Source organism: Sturnus vulgaris, chromosome 12, assembly GCF_052056855.1.
Source record: "Sturnus vulgaris isolate bStuVul1 chromosome 12, bStuVul1.hap1, whole genome shotgun sequence".
Classification (NCBI taxonomy): Eukaryota; Metazoa; Chordata; class Aves; order Passeriformes; family Sturnidae; genus Sturnus; species Sturnus vulgaris.
Genome location: NC_142254.1, coordinates 11,410,001 through 11,432,136, shown reverse-complemented (window position 1 = coordinate 11,432,136; position 22,136 = coordinate 11,410,001). Strand labels below are relative to the sequence as shown.

At 40.4% G+C, this 22,136-nt stretch overlaps 1 long non-coding RNA gene across 1 annotated transcript in view; it reads left to right on the top strand.

Annotated features, from left to right (window-relative positions):
- The window catches only part of LOC148222368 (uncharacterized), a 39,042-nt gene that overhangs the window by 7,334 nt on the left and 9,572 nt on the right, over window positions 1-22,136 (top strand). Inside the window, exons 2-5 of the long non-coding RNA XR_015806169.1 lie at window positions 1,132-1,180; window positions 1,580-1,686; window positions 13,324-13,564; window positions 17,752-17,906. This is a non-coding gene — a long non-coding RNA (uncharacterized LOC148222368). The remainder of the gene's footprint in view (window positions 1-1,131; window positions 1,181-1,579; window positions 1,687-13,323; window positions 13,565-17,751; window positions 17,907-22,136) is intronic.

Below are 22,136 nucleotides of genomic sequence, written 5' to 3'. Positions count from 1 at the left end.
AATAAGAGTTTTCCAGTAAGCTGCCTTGGTAGAAGTAACTGATGGGAGTTAGAGAAAGGAAATCCCATTCCTCCTTCCTACACTGAGGAATCTTACCAAAAGCCATGTTAGCAAAAGTGATCACCCATGGGTTCTGCAATGTTTTGAATTCATATAGGAGACATTATAAAATTATTAATGGGTTTATTAACTTCTAAGCTGAATTACTGAAATGCCGTGTACCTAAGGCTGAAGAATATCTGGAAATCTGGATGACAAAGCAGTTTCTTTCTCATGTGGTCTCTTCAGAATCTGCCTTGCTTGCAGCCTGCTCTCAAAGTTCTCAAACTGTGCAACAGCTGCCTAAGTATTTCCAGGTACAAGTAAAAATGAAGTTTTCAGCCATCAGCCCAAATAACACAGCCTTCCTTCTTCATTCTTTATCCCTTTTCTGAAGATTGGGTCAACTAGGGTTCTTCATTTGTTCTTACTTATTTAAAGGTCTCTCTTCTTTTACTGCCCTCAAAAATCACTGTGTACTCTTCCACCATCTTGCTGACCTTTGAGTTGCATAGCAGAACTGTTTTCCAGGATTAGTTTCTAAGGGTTCATAGATTCTGATGGATTTTAGGCAAAAAGGGTTGTATTTTCAGTTTTAGAGTCTGTGAATGCCTTATTAGCAGATGCTGGATTTTGTGGTAATTTGTCAGAGGTTAGAACAGATGCATAGCACCCTCCTAGATAAATAAAGCTTAATTTGTAATTTCCACCACAGGCAGATCAATCTGTGTGATTTAAGTGACTGAACTTTTATAGCTGGTGTGCAAGGAAAATACCTTTTATTTAGAATAGCAGCAGTAAATTAATAGTGTAATTTGTGCTCTGAAAATTAGTCACTATATTCAATTGTGCAGAAAACCCAGTCTTTTGAACAGCATACACAAATTGTGCCCTAAAAAAATATAAATAATACTTTAAAAAAAAATCCAAACATTCAGATCTTTGAAGACACTCCTTTCTGTGACTGATGTTAAACTTCAGGGGTTGTTTTCCTTGCTTTTCAAGGAATTTGGCATGTGCCACAACATCACATCTGGTAAAGGTTTAACTTAAAAACGGCTTGTTTCTAAATACAAATCTTAATTTTTCCAGTTAAAATGTGTATCCTGTCGCTCATGGTGTTCACCCATTCTACCACCAGGTAGGTAATAAATCTTGCTTCTTGCTTCTCAAGATGAATATCAGAAGAATTCACTGTACTATGTATACCACTACCTAGAAACCATTGCACAAGTGATAAATACCAGAAAGTTGGCAGTGGGGAAAATTGGCTCTTCAAAGAAAATTTACACTAAAAATATTTAAGATTAGTGACATCATTGTCAAAAAAAATTGTGAAATCTCTATCTCCCCTGGAAATACATGGTAAGCAGACTCTGAGGAGAAGAAAAAATCAGGAGCCTAAAGCAGTCTGTGGCCTCAGCCAAGAAATCCAAGTCACATCTGACACCCATTGAAATCCACACCCATGAATCCAGTGGACTTTAGGTTGGACTCCTAATCACCAGAAAAATGATTTAATTCAATGTGTCATCTCCAGGGAAGGATGAGAAGACATCTGAGATGGAAAAAGAGACAAATGACTCTTCCCTTGAGGTAACATCAGATCCAGGAGAAGCTCCCCTGTGTTGCAGTGGAGTCCAACAGGTAATACCAGTTTCCTTGGCTCACTTGTAAACACCTGAAGGGTAATGCAGTTTTGATGACTATAATTTCAATGCTAAAAGCAACCAATATAAAACACTATAAATTAATTGATCTCGGCATTGAATTTGTTCTAACCAAACTGTATTTTGATTTTAAAGAGTTAAATGCAGTCAGAGCCTCCTAGATGTTTTCTGAAACAGAAAATTCAGTGAGGGAAGTGTTTCCTTTTTCACATGACTGTCAATGTTTTTATTTCCCAGTTAGAGAAATGTTCAAAAAATAGATTTCTGCAAAATTAAATATTTTCAGTTTTCCTTCATAGTACTTCTTTCTTTTGTTCAGCATTTTTTCCATCTTCCCTGAAATCCTCAAAACATTAATGGAACATTTTTGCAGTGGGGCCTTATCCAAAAAAAAAAAGTCAAAGATTCTAAAAATAAGAGTTCTATTACTATTTCTGATGTTAGAAACTGAGCTAATTTGTCAAATAGGATGCAGTATAAGGTTATGGTTTCAGCACAAAGGAGAAATTATCAACAGAATAATGGATGGCAAACAAGAAGTCTTGCATGTGTGCTTTTCTCTGAGACATTTCCAGATTTCGCAGGCTGAGTGTAACACTGTGTTTCTGTCTTGTAGGAGGAAAGACTAGCTCGAGGCTATAGCGGAACTCCTTATGAAAAGAAAAAGGAAGGCTGCTCCCGTAATGGGGTGTGAAACACTGACCTTCTAGAATAGCCATTTAAGTAGCTTTTGGGTTTTGTTCAGCTGCGGCAAGGAAAGTGTAATGGTGCTGCCCGGTTCTGTTTGAACAAGTGAGTTGTGCACTTCACTGGAGGAATGCATGGAGTGTGTTGAAAGCACAGATACGGAAGTGTGGCCAGGAATGTGATAGAGTGGATATGAAATGAGTGAAGACAAGTGTCCTCATGCTGGCTGCGGTGGTGACGTGCATTATCTCGACATGTTATCAGGAGATAGATGTTTGCATTCCCATGGGTCAGTGCAAGTTGTCACAGTTTCGACTTCCAGCTTTTTCTTATGGAAATAACATCACGAGGCAAAGAACATGAAAAGTCCTCTGCTTGCTTGCACCTCCACATGTGATCTTACAATCCTGAATGCTCTCTAGAGGACTTAGGGTGCAGTGTGAAAGTATGACAATTGTTTTATCAATGGTCCTTTGCTTCTATTTATAGCAACAAAGTTGATAAAAATGTTTTATTTCACTCCTCCCTTTCCTATTCATTAAATATCTTTGCTAGTGAGACATTTTCAAGAGGGAATGAGTTATATAAAATTTTGGGTGTTTTTATCCTTACATTCATTTAGTAAAAAAAAATTGGGTTAGATGAGTTCTGATCAGAAAGGTTTTGATGCACACGTTGAATGCTGCCCCTCTAGAAAGACATTGCTCTCCTGCAATGGCAAATAGCTCAAAACCTGGCACTTTCCACCCCAGCCCAGCCATTTGAAGGTAGTTGTTTTTGCAAGACCACTTAACAGGCCTTGTTATCATTCCAGTGTGAAGCAAAAACAAAGAGCAGAACTTCTCCACAGGTTTTGCAAAATGCAGTTAAGTAACTGTCATTGTTTCTGATCTACTAATCAATTATTAGTATTAATTAAAGGATCCCTTTAGAGCTGTCCGTCAGATCCATAACAGTCAACAGGAAAAGGAATGTGTGGCATAGAATCTTGATTACTGTACTTACAGCATGTTATATCTATTCCTGGGTGTGTGAATATACCATCTGATAAGGTGAAACACCCTGTATATACTAGTAATTAGTCATAATTTCATGTAATTATTACAGCAATTTCTGTGGTAGCTATCATGAGTCCCAGACAGCTGTACTTTATGATGCCAAATTTGTCATTTTCAATGAGTATATAGTTAGCCCATTGAAGTATGCTACATATTTTTGCTTTATCCCAGCCTTTTTGAGCTCTGTTGTACCTGTTTGCTCTGCAAAGGAAATAAGAAAAGTAATGCATTTCCAAAGCTATATACCTGCCCTAGTAAATTATTTACTTTGCAATTTTTTTTCTTTTTTTTTTGGTAAGGTGTCAAATGTTCTGGTGTTTCTCTCTTTGGGTTTTTTTTTTGTTTTTTTCATCTTTAACTGTACCCTTCCCTCTGTTAGTCTGTAAATACAGTGCTCAGAAAGGGGGGGCAAACAGCATTACCTCCAGTCGAGTGTGCTGAGGGCAGCTTTGTTGTAAGGTTTCCCACATACCTGTGTTAAAATTTGAACAGTCAGCATCCGTCCTGATTTTTTCAGTCTGGAGTATCTTGTAAGATAGGAGGGAATTGTGTCTTGTGCCAATCTAATCTGCAGGATTGCTTTGTCGTGCAAATGAAGGGAGAATGCAATACACTTATTTTCACTTACAGCTAAAATCAAATATTAACTCCAATCTGAAAATGAAAATGAAACTGAGGTGCCTGGGGGGTAAGAGTTTCTTAGTGGGGCTTCCTGTTTTTTAAGAAAGTCTGGTTAAAAAAAAAAAAAAAGTAAAAAATGAGTAGATTTGGTTAGAAATTTTTTAAAAGCAGAAAACTCCAGAATGGGGCAAGCAGCACAGGAATGCAGCCAAAATTAACTTTGTGGGGTTTTTGAATCTCTTAAAGTTTCAGGCTTAGAATTATCCACCTGTAGCCCAACATTTTCACTAGAAGAAGCAACTGCCATTTATTTGTGTGTACTGATAGCATCATCTCTTCATGCACTGGCAGCTGGGACTTACTTGAATTTCCTTTGATATATTTAGCCTAAAGAGTCTTAGATTGAATAAACATAAACAATCCAAATGGCTTTAAACTAATTCTCATATAAAACAAGATTTAAAAAATATGCATTGAAAGGTAATGTAAACATTTTGCTTATGCATTTTTCATTTTAAAAATGCAATGAATCTTTGCAGCCATAAAGGGCTCTGCAGCAATACTCTGTACACCAAATGTTTGGGTACTCCAGTACCATTGTAAAATGTAGGATTTACCCAGTGAAAGCAGTACAGATGTTTGACAGCCATGCCAATAAGCAAATGACTGAACCTTGAAAAAATGTTGATTTTTTTCAGTTCCCTCTATACTGCCAGATTGCTTTTCACACCTCAGTATTTATTGAGGTGCAACATAATTTTTCCTTTGAAAATATTAATATTTACCCACACTTCTTTTACTGTGATATTTGAAATAATACAACATCGTTACTTGCTGTGCTTAGAGCAGGAAATAACTATGACAACTCCAATACCATGGCTTGATTAATATTGGATTCTTAATAACCATCTCTACACATAGATTTTTGGTAGCAAGATGAGTCATTTGTGCAGACAGTTGATTCCAAGTGAGCCAATGACTCCATGGCAACTCGGAGAGCAGCATCTGCAGGGGAAGGAGCTGGAGTTGTGTCCTTGGTGCACGTAGGGCCTTGATGCTTTGAAGATCTTTAGTGGGGCTCTCTGTGCTCTTTGTCTGGAGCACTGTGCTGTGCTCCAGGCCAGGCCTGGCACAGCCAGACCCTCACACACAACTTCAAAATAACATGAGCAAACTACTTCTGAAAGGTAAAATATGTGGTAAATGTACAGATATGAATAGTCTGCAGAAGCTGGAATCAAGAGGCTGCTTTGCTCCAGCACACCTACTTTGGGTGGCAGAATCCCAAAGGTGACTGCTGGCAGTGAAATTAATGCAAAGATGCTGTTGAAACCTCAGCGGGATTTCTGCTTATATGAGGATTGCAGATTTTGGCCCCTATTCAGTAAAAACTTGTTTCCCCCTTCACGCTGCAGGAGAGCAGAGAGAAGTGTGACAGAGCTTGCTTTACTGCAGAAAGCAACTAAGGGTAGTTCACTTCCATGTGCATCAGATCAGTTTTGGACACACAGAGCCTCCCCAGTTCATCAAGACCTTAAGAAAAGGCCATCAAAACTGTGCATTTTGCATGGATATGAGCAATCACATGATGTTTAGGTTTTGTTTTGTCTCCAAGTGGCACACTCCAGCACTCTCAGCCCTAGTGTCCACTCCTGCCAGCATCCTGTGGCATGCTGTGCACTCAGGGTGGTGAGGGGAGGGGCAGAAAGAAGTTTATTGCAGTGGTCATTTATTTCTTTGAACATAGAGACAAAAAGTCAGATCCGATCTTCAGCAGCTTATCTTTATGGTTTGCATTTTATTGAACCCTATTTTACTAATTCCTCCTGATTCCACATTGGCCATTAGGCATAATGTGTTCTCTATTGGAGTACTATTTAATAGGATGCTAATTGATGGCTATCACAGCATAAGAATCAGGGGCCAGTCAGTATTTCAAATGCTGGAAGTCCTAAAGCAATGGCCCATCACTAATGGCAGCGTGCTACAATTATGAATGTTTATCATCTCTGCCCACCTTCAGTTCCTGAACCCCTCTTGCCTGGTTCAGTAGAGGCCAGCTTATGAAGAGCTGTTGTTTGAGTGATGGTGGGTGGGGAAGGTGAATGGTACAAGGTTGTACAAGGCTTGTAGCCGCTTTGAAAGCCATTTCATGACAGGTGGTGCTATGGAGGCTCACTGAGTTTGCTTGTATTTGGCACTCTAAAGCTAGCCAGCACCAGGGTAACAACATGTTCAGCTATTTGTAAACCAAGCAGGGGCCTAAAAAACATTCCACTCACAAGGAAAAAATTGATTTAAAGAGGCTTGGAGTGGAGCTTGAGCATCAATGAACACTGAAGAGCCTTCTTAAACTGACACAATAAATTAGTTCAAAACAGATGACAGCCCAACAGATTACCCACCTCTTAACAAAGGAGGGGCATTCTGGTCCCCTTCACGAAAACATAGATAAAAATTTTGTTCTTCTACTCTAATGAGGCAAGCTCAGATATAAGTCAATAGAGCAATTCATTAACAAATCTAGTGAAATCCCCTGGGTTACCAGTGAGATGACAGTGAAAGTGGATGTGCTGTGAAAACTCTCCTTTGGTAGAGATGTCCATATGCTAAGGGTCAGAGAGCTGAGTGGTTTGCTCTGTTTACTATTCACCATACACATATGGCAGTTAAGGTCACTGTTATCAGACACTTTCTCTGTACACAAAACAAAATTTCCATATGGTCCATGAAAATGGATATGCTTTGCTCCCGTGCAGCTTCCCACGGCTCTCTCTTTGTGCGGCACCGGTTAGAAGTGTAAAAGAAGGGTGCGAGGGGTTACCTCGTCAGTCAATTGCGCTCCCTGCTTTGTGCATCAGTCCAATTTAGGGCAAATCTGCATCACTTTTTTCCCCCTGTCTTTCAGGCACAAATGCTCATGTCAGTCTATTAGAACGTGATAGAAGTACTGATCACTGCCTCTGCATCTAAATCCTTTTGAAACCAGGATGACCTGCTGAAGAGGATTTTGAGTGGAAGGCCCTTCACAAGACTCTTTCAAATCCACATAAATAAAGCCCTTTACTGGCTTAAAATGGCCCCTCAGATTTAGCACTACAGAGCCCCTAAAAAGCACAACACGATTGTCATGGATATTACATGATGGTAACAACAACAGGCCAAGAAGACAAGTCTCCATGCTGAACAAAACTAGGCCAGACTTTTTCATGATTTGGGATACAGATTGCTGACAGCCCTGTAAATAGGCTGTTTAACCCTTTGAAAGTGAATAAAGAGTGGGGAGACAAATGCTTTCTGATAGACTTTGTGTATGTAATGGGTAAAAAAGTATACTGTAGCTTTCTGGGATTTCTGGTGCGAGATTAATACTGAAATATCTGAGTGTAATTACTGCAGACCTTTTGCTCCTGCAAAACCAGCCAAGCTCAGTAACCGATTGCAGGTGAATATCTTGCACAAAGGAGCTGGAGGGAGGGCTTTTACATTTTCATGTTTGGGTGCAACATAATTCTCTCTCCCTCTCTTTACTATAATTTGGTGCTTCTGAAAAAATAGGAATGATGAGCATGTGTAACCAGCTGACGACATCTCCTCTACCATAATAATATAACAATCTGAAGGGCATCTTGTTTATCTGCTGTTCCTAGTTTATTAATACATTTTTAAAGCTCTCTTTCTCCCTAACAATGCCACTTGATAAAAATCACATTTTAGGAATCAGTATATTACCCAAGTCCTAAGATGGCAAAACTGCTGACAAAACCATATCCTAGAAATTAAGAATTATGTATATTGCCTTCAATTTTACAAAGCTGTTTGTGTTACTACTTGAATGGCTCCCTTGTTACACACAATTTCTGAGGCTTGGCAGCCGCATGATTTTCATAAATCCAGGTACTACTGTTTCTAACCTCTGACCGTGTTTTCGCTGTGCAGGGCCTTTTTAATTCATTTAACTCATTTTAATTGTCTTTCAGGGGAAGAGCGCTTTCTTTGGCCAGCTTAACTGGCAGGGAAAGCTGCCTGCTTGAGTACTTGCTGCCATTCAAAGAGACCACTCATGAAAATGCATGCTTGTCCTCGTAACTCCTTCAGTAACTGTAATATTTCTCCCTTACTGTTTATGTCAGAGAGTCATTACTGGAAGCTGCTGACATTTTTGACATTCAGTAGCATCAGAGCACATTAGGTGGTCCTTAGATAATTTTTAGACAAAATTTACTTGTATCACATGCTCAGGCCATTACAAGCAACAGAAGTAAAACAGTAGATAAATCAGTCAGTGCACTCGTTTTTGTGGACCTTCCTATATTATTCTATAGCTGAACAATTTTAACCAGGTGGTGCATAACGCATAATACACTGTCTACCCAGGCTTTTCATGCTTGGGTTTTGGCTTTTGTGGAAGATCAATCTCTATTAGGAGATCTATTATCATCACTTATGTTTTACTACAATGAAATAAATAGGCAGCTGCAATTGTTTGGCCTAATAGCTCTTAGTTTGATTGCTAGAAGTAGGAAATCAATGCAGGGTGAAAGGAAGAAACATTTTTAATAACTTACACTCCAGATATGAGATCCCCAAGTTATTACAAATTATAAGGTTAAGACCTCTTGAAAGAATCCTAGCTAGTTAAATATTTAAAACTCCTGGGTGAGAACACATGCACTAATGAGCTTCAGGCTACTAAATACCAGAATCTAGGGGGAGACATCTTGTTTTATATTAGAAAGTATTAGTGAGTATAAACTGGCCATAAGAAGTGTTTAATTAGGAATTATATTGATATGGGGAAAGCAGAGAGAGAAACAGATTACCAAATCTAGTGTTCATCACTGTTAAAAGCTGGATTTGTCTGTGAAGGAAGAGAAACAAATGAAAGCAGCCCTGTATCAAATCAGGGGAGACACAGTATGGTACCCTGACCCTCCCAACATCCCTCTCCACAGACTTGGGGGGGTTGCTGCATACCTCAGACTGAATGTGGATGGATCTTCCTAGTGAGAATTCCTTTTGACGTCCATCAGGTAGCAAGTTGCCTTAGACTTTTGATCAGTATTGCAAATTTAATAATTGCTGTTTGGTGAAAATTATGATGCAAATGCCAGACCAATACACGTCTTAGAATTCTCTAACCCCAAACAAGAAGAGAAAGAACATCATAAATCTTTGAATCTCTTCCTTTGTCATCTTTTAATTCAGGATTTTAAGATTGTAAGAAACCTGTTAATTGTACCTGGCCATGTTAAGTTTGCTCTCTTAAGAATAGAAATGTTGCAATTCAGATGGGAAGTGAAGAAGGGAGTCAGGGTTGACAGTAAAAACTGGCTTGACATGATTAAGCACCAGATAATATTAAGTCTTGTCACACAAATATTGTGGGAGAAGAATTGCTGCATTGTGTGCACACATATGTATTTTATGTAAAATAGCCTCGGTCTGTCTCCCCTCTGAAACGGGGAGTGTGAGTGGGTAAACAGCTCATAGCAACAGATGAAAGGCTGACAAAGTTCAGACTCCCAGTTCAAAGGTTTCAGCAGTATGTGAAATGACAATCTCAGGTTATTTGTGTTTCCAAGCTCCTGTGTATTTGAATTGTTTGCTCATCTATGGAGGCTCACCATTATCTTATTCCTAGTTGTGTTCATCAGCTGAATGAGCTGCCTGGCTGCAGACATATCTCATAAGAAAACTTAGTAAAGCCTCATAACACCCTCCTCTGCTCCCAAGAAGATAACAAATACTTTGTTTTAATTGTTGAGGATAAATTACAGCAACACAATTCGAGCATCCTGCACACTCTGTGTGCATCTCCTGCTGCTTGGTCAGCACAGGTCCACTGTTCCATTTTTAAATCAAATTATGCTTGTGATAATATTGTCTTGAGCTTACAGTTGCTGACATGGATATCGACAAAGGCTTAGCCAGTATTTTAATAAGAAAACAAAATACAGGAAATACTCTAGAGTTTCCAGGTGGATCATTAACAAGACGCCTTGGAGGGCTGAGACTGCCAGCCAGCACAGGGAATGCATCACAGTTCGTCATACAACTTAAACTTCTTTTGACATCTAGTTATGTCGAAATGTGACTGATCACCTAGGGGTCCAGGCTCCTGTGAGGGAAAAGTTCACTGACAGACAGCGAACGAAGCTGATCTTAAATGAGAATCAAGAGAAAGCAGCATTCCAGCGTCTGACAGTCTGCAGCTGCTACCTGGGTCTGCCTAACGAAGACGAGCCTGCTCTGCTGAACAGTTATATTAGCATCTGTATGCTTCTGTCTCATTATCACACATCTGCCCACCTTTATTCGAATGAAGCTTCTTCTGATCTGACAGCTCAGGCATTGTCAGTGAATAGATATTATGGGAGCCGGGTACAGCAGCTTAGGGTGTTAGCTTTTATTTTCTAAAGACTGTTGTACAGTTTGACAGTATAATGCCACAGAGGTAAAGAAGATAATTAACATATTGGGCAGTTTCTAAACAAAGCTGAGACAGTTATACTGGCAAAAGTGCTGCTGCTGGAGCAGTATTGTTTGCACTCTGGAAACATCAAAGGCTTGCAAGATCTGCTTTTATAAAAAAGAGAACAGGTACGGCATGGTCCCCACACCACAAATAGGAAGTTTTGGGGGGCTGAGCCCACACCTAAAACTGCAAAATCTTTGGTGCTTGAAGAGCCTGTCTTGTTCAAACCTCTGCTTGCTCAGGCAAATTATCTCTCAGCATTTGAGAAGATGTGAAAAGGTGTGTGTGGAGAGGAGGTTGAGGGTCTTTTTTACTTGAATTTATTTTTACCCCACAGCACAAAGCTAAGTGTTCATTTGAGCTTCATAAAGCTCATATTTGGATGGAGATTTAAGCCTCCAAAGTTAGAGATGACATGTGGGATTTTCTAGAAATGCCAAAAAAGCGTATGACAGAGGTTTTGTCATTTGCTCAGTAATATACTAGAAAGGCTTGTTTAAAAAAAAAAAAAAAAAAAAAAAAAAAAAAAAAAAAGCCAACCCACCTACCAAAGGGGCAAATAGTATTTTGAGCCCACAATGTAGATAGACCGAGATTAGATGACTGAGGAAAGGGACGTTCATATTTTCTTCTGCGGATCTGAGAAAAAAATGTAGTAGCGCCATAGATTACTACACAGCTTGTCTTCAGTTTTCACCAGGTCTTAGAATCTGTATAAAATATAGGACAGTGCTGGAATTGAATGGCAACTTGACTTCATAAATAGTTTGGATATGAAGCATTTACGAAAACATAGCCTCTGAAAGTACTTTACATTTTTAAGAAAAATAGTGAACGGGATACATTGCAGCAAGATCATCCCTGAAATCACTATCCCTTTGAGCCTTGGTGTATGTTTTGAATGGCATAAATAATAACCTAGGACCCTCCCGCCCACAAGCAATGTTGTGGCCAAAACCCAGATCTGCAGCTGGTTTGGATGAGTTGCTCATTTACAGCCAAAACAGTGTTCCCTGTTCCTGTGGCAGTAAAAAGATTTACCCTGCTGAGAATCTAGCCCTAAATTTCTAAGAACTTATGGACTTTCCTCATTTCATTCATGGCTTTCAGTTCACTGCTTTTTCTTTGTTCTTGAGAGCACAGGGTTACACAAGTTAATGTTGAAATTACTGCTATTTTGCAACAACGCATTCAAAGTCATTTCAGCATCTGCGCTGATAAAGTGAGAACAGCTCATCCAGATTGGCCTCCAGGACCTGCACTCACCATTGCAAAGTTTGAATACAGAATTAGATTCGTTTAAAAAAAGAGAGGAAAAAAAAATTTTTAAAAAGATAAATCCATTGTCATTCATTCCAAAAAGGCATTGCAGACTGCCGACACTGTACAGAAAAATAGGAGATGTTGACCTTTTTATGATAGACTTTTCTGTGCTGTTGCCCTGCTGTCGGAGGTGCCTCCCCCGCAGCCGCGCACCCCCGCACGCACCCGCACACACGCGCCCGCTCTTCAGCTCTGTGTTATCTCAAATAATTACCCTGCGCTTCTGGCTGTCCCCAGTGACTTCTGCTGCTAAAAAAGCTACTCATTGTCGGTGAGTGAAGAGGGATTTCAAACCTGCTTCTTGTGGCCCAGCAACAGCTCTTAATTAACCACTCAGGTATTGAGCCTCCTCCTCGCCCGGCTCCCATCCATATGGCAGGAACATGTCCACAGCGATAATCACTGAAGGAAATATTGTATCAAAAAAAGGGCTCGCGGAACAGAAAGCTCCTGCAAATTATTTTTAATGATTCTCCTCTTGTGAGCCGGATTATTTGTTATTTCAAGCAGCGCCAGGGAAGGGGGCTGTGTGGGGACATGCCAGCCCTCATCTCTGCACCCAGGCAGAGCCCCATCCTCAGCCCGGGCACCCTTCAGGCAGCCTAAAGAGCTTTAGTTCCCTATGATTCTGATAATCCTTTGTTTCTACTGCGACTCGCTTTCTACACGCTGGATGTGCATGTTTCCTGTGAGAAAGGCACTTGAAAAAACTTGCAGGCTTGACACAGACTCACACTTTTTCCTTACCCCTTGGTTTATAGTAAAGAAAACAGTGATTCGAGTTTATAAATCTAATTAAAAATGAAGTTGCATTTACATTTTAAAACCTCGCATATACCAGCATACTGTGTCAAAAGATATTATGTATGATTTTACTTTGTGACAGAAACCATTACATTTAAAAATTCATTACAGCAAGGTTAGTTAGACACATGATGGATGCAGCTTTAATCCTGCCATATATTATTACAGTTAAAATGTAAATGATGAAAAATATTTTGTGCTTATCAGCATTTATGTGGAAATGTGTTTTACAGTGATATATGGTGTTATATTTCTATTATTATGATGAGAAAGAACGAAATACAAAAAGACTAAGTGTTTATTAAAACATGGTTACTTGTGATAAAATATTCTTGTTGTACATGACTTTAAACATATTTACCAAGGGCATTTGTCCAAAACAGCTGTGAAATGTGTTTGCTATGCAAATCATTCTTTGTAATTTTTTCTCCTCTGTTATACCAACTATAGCTTTTTAATAGCCTAATGTTTAAGCTATGTAAATATATTTTTATTATTTTTCATTTCAGACATGGGGGGGATGGGGACTGGCTCTGTTTACACACATGCATGTATTCAAATAGATGGAAGCATACACAAAAAGATAGACAGGAAATTGATCCTAGCAAAAATCCTTTTCACGTTCTATCTCCTCTCGTTTCAGCCTCTCAAAGCCAACCTTGATCACAGGGAGCAGAGCTCTTTGCCAGCGCAGCCCTTGGCAAGTGCTGATGTCTGAGCACACGCGTGCTGCTGCTCACGGGGATGATTTAACACCTCACACAACCCAGCCCTTAACTCAGCCTTGTTCTACACCCTCTTCCTCACACATGGGTAGTGCATCATTGCATGGGAGATTCATGCCCTGGCCAGGGAACGGAATTTTTCGTTTTTCCCCAAGGAAGGTGAGTTCTCTGTTGGGCTTGTGTTTTAGAAGAACCCTGCCAAGTAAATCTGTACAGAGTTGTCCTAATTTGAAGGGTAGTGAGTTTTGCGGTCAGTACTGCATGTTACAAATTCCCAGGTTAAGTTTATAAAGAAATTTTAGTCCAACAGTGACTCTTCTAGAAAAGCTTCTGGCACTAAGGGCCTGGTCTCCACAGGCAAAATCCAGTATAATCTTGAATAGAACAATACAAAGGCGTAAAAGCTATTAAGTGACTTGCCCAGCATCCCACAGGAAGTCTGTGACAGAAAAGAAAATAAAAATGTGAAGGCCCTGAAACTTAGGAATTTAACCATTCTATCTGTGCATTCCCACATGTGCTCTGTGGGAATGTACACTGGATTTTCAGTGGTTTTGGGTTTGCTGTCTTGGTTCTTCCACTGACCCCGGCTGACTGCTGCGTTATTCCAGTATTAATGATGATGACCCAGAAGTTGTTGTCTGACACCTCACTTTACCCCAACTTGCCGTTGCTTCCACGCTGTTCCCACTATTTATTTTCTCTATGTATCTACTACAAGTTTGTGCTGTTTGTTTTGTTACTTTCTATGCAGTTCATAATTAAGAAAATAGAGTCGATAAACAAGTAAATTGTGTGGTTTCCGTATTGTTCCTGTAATTCCTTCAGTTTATATTTCTATCTCTTAGAAAAGAAATTCGCTTGAGTTTGGCATGATGCAGTGATCAGGCTAAGATTGCTTCTAGTTATATGATGTTGAGCCCATTTTTAACAAGTGAAATATGCTTTCCAAAAAAAAGGAACAAAATAAATCAAAATATTTATGATCAAGAGCATATATGTCCCTCAGTCCTCAATGCCTGTCTCTTAATATGAACAGAAGCAGGAGACCTGGTAGTTGTAGTTCACTAAAGTGGCCATTTCCTTATAACCTTCCTCCTGTAACAATGTTTATTCAGTTATCAGGGAAGAAATATCATTTGTCCGTGCAGCTACAATTACCCAATTTGTTGTATAAATTATTACTTTTTTTTCTCATCTCATGTTGATGACAGAATCATTTAATAGATTTTCAGTTGCTCAAGCTTGAAAATTGGTTCCACATTCTCTCTTTTTTTTTACTTTTCCTCCCTAGGGTGAGTGCAACGTGGTCTAAATACAATTTCCATCCCCCCTCCCTTTCTTTTTTTAAAACATCTGCTTGTATGAGGATGTTGTTGTGTACATTAGCACTGTACAGTTTAGCACCCTTTAGGACTACCTTCGTCTCTCAGCTTCCTCATTCCCGAGGCCAATCATAATATATCAGGAACTGTAGATATTTCCTATCTCAGCACTCTCCATAACTCTTCTGCTCAGCTGTCTGAAGCTGTTTTCTTTAGGAAGTCCAAAGCAAGGGGGGCTGGCTGACCTGGCATCAGTCCTATTTATAAGAATAAACCTCTTCCCCACACACCTTTGGAGCTTTGTCAGGCAAGGGTCACATCCGTTTAAATTAACCGCTACCGCGCCCGTGGTGGGACACGGACACCTAACCTTTACTGTCCCCTCTACCCTTTTGTTTGAAGTTATCCAACACAGTCAGATGATTTTCTCCAAAGCTGAGGTTACAGGGTTTGCAACTGTGGCTTTGCAGCATAGTTAGTTCATTAGGAAGGAAAAAACAGCTATTGTCACATGTACTGGATTTGTGTGTGTGTGTGTGTGTATGACATGTTTATTTTTTTATTTAAAATAAACATTTGCTTTTAAATTTTTCCTCCCCTGCTGTTGCTGCTGAAATAAATGCCAGTCGGGCTTGTTTGCTTAGTATAGGAGTTACTGTGTGGTTGGAGGAAAAATGATGTATGGAGCAGCCATCTCATTCCCAGTCTGTGCTCGAAGGGCTTTTCTTAGAATAATGCCATTGATGCTTCCGTGATGCTGGAGATGTCACAGAGTTACCATCTGCCCACTCATGACTCAACTAGTTGCCTATGAAATCTATTTATTTTAGTTTTAAGCCTAAGAATATTTGCTGAAAGCGGGATTATCACTTTGTAGACCACCAACAGCTGTTGAAAAGTAGGGCATAAAACTTTGTTTATGTCTTTAATAACCCACTTAATGACGGAGCAAGCACATTATTCATAATAAAATAGGCTGGCATAATCTTACTCCAGTGCATGGTGTCAGGGAATTAAGAAACATCTGCTATGCCATAAAATAACATTGTATATACTAAGTACATTAAAAACATGTGTACACACATATGTATATTATATACATTATTTAAAATGTCTCAGTGGAATTCTACTCTTTTTAATTACATTTAACAAACAGTGAAATGGTTGAATGAGGGCATTTTTGCTTCTGAATCTGAATTTTATATGAAGTTGGAGTCTATGGCTATAGTGGAAAGGGACAGGATATTTACAATATATTTAAGACATAAAGGCAAAGTTTCAAGTTTTGAAATTGGGGTTCAAAATCTATTTTTAGCCTCCAAATAAGTGACCTAATTTTCTGAACCACAAAACATTTGTGGGTTCTTAACCTGATGAGAGTGTTGGTTGCTCAGCAACTCTAAAAAGCCAGGCCAGTGTTTCAGTGCCTAAATGCAGATTTTTATTTACAATGAAGGCATCTGAATTTACAGCTTTTATCCATAGGAGTTCTAGGCATTGCTCCTGCCCCCAGAATGGAAACCCCACTGTGCTGCTGCTGCTGCACATGCAGTCACTGCCTCTGCTTGGAGAACTTGGAGCCAAAGAGCCCAACTCTTCCTGGAGGCAGAGAATCCTTGCTGGGGAATCCTTCTCCCTGCAAGAGGCTGAGCATCGTGGCTCCCAACCAGCAAAGCATGTAAACATGTCTTTAAATTTAAGCGTGTGAGATGTAAGTGGAGCTACTTGCATCTTAAAATTAAATACATGTTTCACTAGATCAGGCCAGATGGTTTTACATGCTCAAAAGTGACATTTACAAGGTCACATAGGAAATGTTTGACAGAGCCAGGAACCGAAACCAGATCTCCCGAGTGCCAACCTCGTGCCTTAATTTTGCACCCATCCTTTTTGGCTTTGTTTTTATTTTGTGGTGACATATTTCTATTAATGTAAACAAAAAAATGGGGAAAAAAAATCCAATAAGGAGGAAATTAACTTGTGGGGTTTTGCATATATGTCTGTTTTGGCTTTTTTTTTTTTTCCCAAAAAAGAGCTGAATAACCCAGTGCCACTGTTTCAGAGATTAGCACTTTAAGCTTTCCAGAAAAGCATATATTTTTATTCACTTAAAAAAAAAACAAACTTCTTCTATCTTTCAAAAATGTAAGCAATCTGTTTTCATTTCGTAGGTGGCCAACCAAATAAAAAAAGTTATAAGTTAATAAAATTTCTATACAGATTTATATGAACTGAGTGAACTCCCCCAGTATCTGAATGTTAATCTGTTGGAAAATAGCTGCTGTGGTGCTGGAATAACTCAACGTCACACAGCAGGGCACACTAACAGTAGTTCTCTCATTGACGTTTTCCCCACAAGTGCCAAAGTAAACATGGTAAACTACTATGGGGAAAAAGCCCATGAACTACTGAAATAGCAACTGTGATAAATTGAAGGCAGTTTCTTCAGATTCACCTAAATCTCTGATTTCACTAATGTGTGTTTTCTTGGTAGTCCTATCCTTGTGAGTTATCTCAAATGCATTTGTCTGTCTTTTCTAGCTCTGGTCTTGGCATACAACCACATTCTTTGCAATCTCTCATTCTGCCTCAGGTCTGAGTGTCTTTAGCCCTTCTGTCCTTCTCTAACTCACATCCAGACCTCAGCACCATGAGAAAGTACTCTAGATTAAATACTTTTTTCTAATTAATATTTATTGACTGAAGTCTTATTCTGTGTATGAAAAGGAAGGAAACAACATTCTTATCTTCACATAAGACTCTCCTATTACACCAGCAAAATGCAAAAAGGTAAAATATGAGTATGGCAGAGTAGGTTTTATGTAGTGAACTCTTTTTTTGGCTGGCTCAGTTCTGTATTTCACTTTTGGATTTAACTGACTTCTATTCATAGAATTTGCATATCAGTGACCAGTTTGCAAAAACTCTTTCTTTTCTAATTTCTATCAAACTGAAAGAAATCGAAATGTAGAATCTTCCCCCAAAAAATCCTCTAACTTGTTGTTCTGGTTTCTCCTTCAGCAAAGACCAACTTGTCTTGTTATGAACATTAAGGATCCCTGCTGAACAGCACAGCACAGCTCCCTGTCAAGGTGTGCTCAACATCAGCTTCCCACTCCTCAGGACAGACACCCATCTTCACTTGTCAGGGGAGCAGGCACCAAGCTGTTAATAAGGTATGTATCTGTGTTCCTCTGGGGTTTAATTGTTGTTTGTCTTATTTTGTTTTGTTTTGAACTGAACTTGAGCTACACTATATATGGGACTAGAGCAATTGTCCTGCCTAGGGAAGGCATTGCTCCTTCTCCACCAGCAGCAGACACAAAAGAGGCAAGGAAAGGGTGTCTAGATGCTGCTTCTTCTATAGCACAGCTTTCCAACTTCTTGTACCCAGCAGCTCCAATTTACTGAGTCAGGGCTGGTATCTTGATTATTTTTTATAGTCTTTGATAGATTTTCCCTCACCTTCCCATCCATGACTTTGCATAATCAGTTTTTAAGACCATGTAAAATTCTGATATCCACAACATCCAGGGGCATTTAATTCCACAATTTCACTCCATGTTATGCGAACATCCACTGAGTTCTTGCATTCTTGTTCCAAATAATTATTTCCATGACACTCTTGATCTTATAAACCTTTGCTGTACCCACTTTTTGTCATCTGCACTTTCTTCAGGCTGCAGAACCATCATGTGTGTAGATGCTATTCAGAAGCAGTCCCATATCTTTAAAATGTGCCAAGTCTCTACTGGTAACTTAACAAATAGCATTTACTTTTGGGTTAAAATGGGAGCATGTTACTGCCCTCAGTGATATACAATACAAGCCTGAGAAATACCAGTCAAAGCAGAAATATAAAAAACAGATTAAAATCCAACACCCTTCAAATGGTAGGGAATACAGAGCTGAGACAAGGATACAAAGTGTCTCCCTGAATTCCCCATGTAGAGGAATCCCCAAAAACCCAGAAAATGACTATGGGAGTAAAATCAAGATCTAAATATTCAACCAATCACACAAGTGGTTGAATTTCAAACTTTAAAATATTAACATGCTTAATTTCATGTGGTTCTAGCTAGCTCCTTTATTTGGGGGCTCCCTGTTTCCTGTGTACTGGGAGAACTGGAAAGCTAATGCCAGTGAAAGCACCTATCACAGCTTATTACAGAGGGTAAACAGCCAACGTTATTAGTAGATGAGCAGGAAAGGTAGATCAATATAAGGAAATACTGCTTTCATTCACTATTCCCTTTGTCACTGCCAGACCTCAGAATTTTTCAGTTCATTGATGTCAGAAAGGATTTACTTCCCTGCCCAAGGAGCTGGGGCCAGATTATTCCCAGGCTGCTGCAGATACTGATCAGCATGTAAACTGGCTTGGGCAGCTGGGTAAGAAAATAAAATTTAAGTTCACAGCAACTTAAATACTGCTTGGGTTTATAATGTCCACATTGGCATTAGGCAACTTGGCAACAGAAGTGGCCAAAATATATTTCCTTTCACAGCCATGCCTGGTGAATACACTAGGCTGGTTAGACAGAGGGGTGTAGTGTTTTCATTAGCTGGGTGAACACCTAGCTCAAGCCAAGTCTGGAAACATTTCATTCACAGGGCTGCTCAGGGGTTAAACTCTGTTTAACGTATTCACTCCCCTCCTAACATGCCATTATTTCATTTGCAGACCAGCTTCCTCCCCAGCAGCACCTAGAGCCTGTCCTTGCATACCCCCATGCTCTAATGCCCTCAGCAAGCTGTGGTTTACACCACACACACCTTCTCATCACTGTTATCACCGATGGTTTCCTCAATGGAAGTAATCATTCACATTATAGCTGTTGCCAAAACCCTCTGGCACCAGAAGTGCTCTTGGAATGGAAGCCTGAAGGCATGCAAGAGTCTGAGCAGCTGTAACAGCAGCTCAGCCAGTCAGAGAGCTGGGGCTGAACCACATCGGGAAAAGGCACAAGACTTCCCTGAGACAAATTACACTTTGCTTTATGTGCTCATGTAGAGTTATTTTGTGTTCAGGATCAACCAGAGGTAGGTGCCTAGGTCTGCTGCGTCCTTGCAGGCAGGTTCAGCTGTGTGTCAGCACATCTTAAATGTATTTATACACAGGAATCCATATGTGTGTGTGTGCGTGCTGATCTTTGCTCAGGGCTTGTACACCTTGAGGACCTCACTCCCTAAGTAGAGGTTAGGAGTTCTCCACAGTTCAAGTTATAAGCAGAGATAGTAAAAACTAAAAACTTTCTTCTCATCAGTGATATGACATTATCTACCCAGTCACAGAATAAGATACAGCAGCTTAGTCTGATTTTAAAACTGTCACAGTTCAACAAGATAATGCATCCAAATAGTCATTTGACTTACCTGGAATCTGCTCAGTGCTTTCATCTTCTCCAGGCAACCAGGCTGAGGGGCACTCCTAAAGTCCCTGGTAGGTGGCATGTGAGGAATTCTTATTGTGGGGGTGCAGTTTATTTGAGTGGGCACATATGAGTGTAATCACCACGTTCTGATTTCAAAGGTGACTCTAAATGTTCTAAGTCCCTGTATAGGTTTAACGCTTTTAGTGAGTTAAACTAATTGCATCTATTATTTTTGTACAGTTGAATTGTGTAACTTGATAGCCTGCCATACTATGGGCAGTGTGAAGTCCTTTATGGGTCACGGCTCAGCTGAATTTTATGCATAAGAATTTCCCCATTTCCCCACAATTGTTCTTCTGGGCAATATTCATCAATTCAAGTCTAGGAAAAATAGAATGCAAAATGCAGCCAGCCATCTCCAAGACAGCCTGTTTGTGCCTTGCAAAGAAGCAGAAGAAAAGCAAATCCTATCCCAGTTCCTTTGGACCCATCCCACACCAAGACATTCAGCCAGAGCCCAGGTGGCTGACTCCTTGCCCTGATGTCTCAGGGCAGCACCCTGTGTGGAGGTGGCTCTCTTATGCCCTGACTGGGTTCTCAGGCACTGTGCAGTGGGTGCCCACCCCCAGCACGATGCAGGTGATAGCCCAGCAGGTACCAGCACACACCCTTGGGCACCATCTCCTCTCCCCTGGAGTCCCCACAGAACTGGGGAGCTGCACAGCCCCAGTCAGGCAGCAACCTTGAAACAAAGCTTGGCTCCAAGAGGGTTTGGGGCAGAGGGGCACATCGTGAAACTGTGCATCAGCAAAGACAGCCCAGCTCCTTGTTAGCACTTGAAAATGCTCTGCAGCATCCAAACCCTGCAGTGCTCCAAGCTCGAGCTGACGGGCCAGCTAATTGTCAGCATGCCACTGCCTCTGCTCCCTGTGTGGTCCTGCAGAGAGCCATCCTGATGGCTGCCAGTAATGAGGAAAACTGGTGTGTTTTTGTTTTGTTTCCTTTTAAATAAACTTGCAGTCCTTAATCTAGCAGGCTGGAGTCCAGATTTGACAGCCCTGTGAGTAACGAGGTGCAAGGAAAGACAGGATGTAGAATTAGGAGGTAAGGGCTGAAGGTTGCCCCAAATTTGATCTCTAGACTGAAGATGTTGCATCTCTTCCCCACCCCTTCTCCTCTTCATCCTCCTCCTTGCCATCATTCTTAGACACAGGATACAGGTGCTCCCTTACCAGGGCTATGGCCTGCCCAGCACAGGGAGCTACAGGGGGAGAGATCACTGGGCAATTCCCCACTGGGCAATTCCCCACTGAGCAATTCCCCCTGGCCAATTCCCCACTGGCCCCCCAGTCCTGTCTGGGGCATCTCATGAGCTATTCAGGCCGAGGCACCTGGAGCTGCCCACAGCTCTGCCCCAGGGACCTTGCACCCCCTCTTTCTCACCTTGAGGAGAAGCATCGGGCTGTGGTTCAGCTTGTTCAGATGCATGCATAGGGGTAATACATGCATATCTACAGACATCTATAGAAGCTGAGGGATAATTACAAATATTACGTAATTTTTAAACAGCAATTTTCCCTTCAAAATAAAGGTAAAATATTCTTCTATATCTTTTCCTATTTTAAACACACTTTCTCTGTTCTTCTGTGTCTCCCTTTCCATCCAGCTGACCACATGACTAATTTTCTTCACCTGCAAACTGCATTTTTGTTTTTCTACCATCTACTAGAAAATATAACACCCACCCAAAGTGTTTGTTTTCATGAGGCTGGTACATTGTGCATTTGTTTTCTGTAATGACAGCGGGTTAGTACACCTTTACTTCTATTTAATATTCTGTATCTTGACTATTTACAATTGTAGCGCTGCAGAGCCGCGAATTCTTATGGATCAGTGCATCAGAGGGGAGAGGTTTGATGTTGGTTTATTGGTTCCTATGTGTTGTTGCCCAAAACATGAGCTCTAACCTTTCATTTGTCAAGCCCCTGAGCTCTGACCTCTGGGCCCCAGGTGACCTCATACCACAGTTAT